The 1284-nt window shown below is 42.9% G+C and overlaps 1 protein-coding gene across 1 annotated transcript in view; it reads left to right on the top strand.

Moving 5' to 3' along the window:
* Window positions 1–1184: 1184 nt before the first annotated feature.
* The window catches only part of LOC125048381 (histone-lysine N-methyltransferase 2D-like), a 39453-nt gene continuing 39353 nt past the window's right edge, over window positions 1185–1284 (top strand). Inside the window, exon 1 of the mRNA XM_047647047.1 lies at window positions 1185–1278. The gene's annotated coding sequence lies outside the window, so the exon portion shown is untranslated. The remainder of the gene's footprint in view (window positions 1279–1284) is intronic.

Raw genomic sequence — 1284 nt, forward strand, 5'->3', positions numbered from 1 at the left:
GATAATGATAACGACGATCTCATCTGATTACAATAACGATGATGATATTTGATAATGATGATAACGATAGTGATGAATAATAATGGCAAATGATATTGACTTGCTAACGATAATAAAATTCATAGGAGTGTAAGCCCTCATAAATTCATATTTAATGAAAAACTAAATTAATAATGGTGATTATTATAATGATAAAAAACAAACTATTAATAGTGAGAGTTAAAATGACAGCAACATTATAAGGAAAGATGGTAGCAGATAATGATAATTAAACAACGAAGCAAACCTAATTAGGAAATGATTAAACAAACAAACAAAAAAAAGTTGAGTTATTGTTTAGAAAAAAATACATTTGCATGAAAAGGATTCAAATAATTTATTCGAAGCGTCATATTCTTTTTTTTTACATTGTTCCTCGTCTTCCATTTTGTTATACCTCTTCACACGATATAGTTGAGTTTTTTTCTTCTTCTTTTTTTTTTTGGATAACGATAATATCAATAGCGAAAAACACACCTACCAATTAATGGAAAAAAACAACAACATACGGGGCGGGTTATGTGTATATAATTATAGGCTGTGAGGCGCGTACACATGGGTCATACATTACCTCTGCGGGATGGGGTGGGGGGGGGAGGTGGAGGTAAAGAGGAATGAGGGAGGGGTAGTTGGGGGTGGAGGGAAGGGGGACTGGGGTGGGGGGATTTGAGGGGAAAAAGAATGGGGGGGGGATAGAGGGGAAGGGGAATGGAGGAAGGGTAGTTAGAGGGGAAGGGGGTAAGAGGGAGAGTGATAGAAGGGGGGAGAGTAGGGGCAGATAGGGGGAAGGGAATGGAGATAGGGAGAGGGGAGAATTGGGGAAGGGTAGGGGCAAATAGCGGGGAGAGAATGGAGGATAGGGAGAGGGGGAAGGAATGGGGATAGGGGGAAGAGGAGGGGAAACAGAAGAGAAGGGAGAAAAGACGAAGTGGGAGGAGGGAAAAGAGGTACGAGAGAGAGGGATAAGGAGAAAGGGACACGAAGGAGGTGGAAAGAAGGGAGAAAGAGGGAGAAGGAGATAGAGAGGTAGGAGGTAGGTATGAGGGGGTAGGGGTACAAGAGATGGGGGGGGGGAGGGGTTAATAGATGCAATGGAAGCCTACAAAAGCCCCAATGCGGGCAGGTGAGAGTGCAGTATCCTCTCCGTTCATGTGATCGCGGGATACACAACTTCACCAGTGTGTAGGGTGAATCGCCACGCTTCGGGGGAGAGGAAACTTCTGGACAATAATAATCAAGGTTGGA

The sequence above is a fragment of the Penaeus chinensis genome, chromosome 43 (assembly GCF_019202785.1).
Source record: "Penaeus chinensis breed Huanghai No. 1 chromosome 43, ASM1920278v2, whole genome shotgun sequence".
Classification (NCBI taxonomy): Eukaryota; Metazoa; Arthropoda; class Malacostraca; order Decapoda; family Penaeidae; genus Penaeus; species Penaeus chinensis.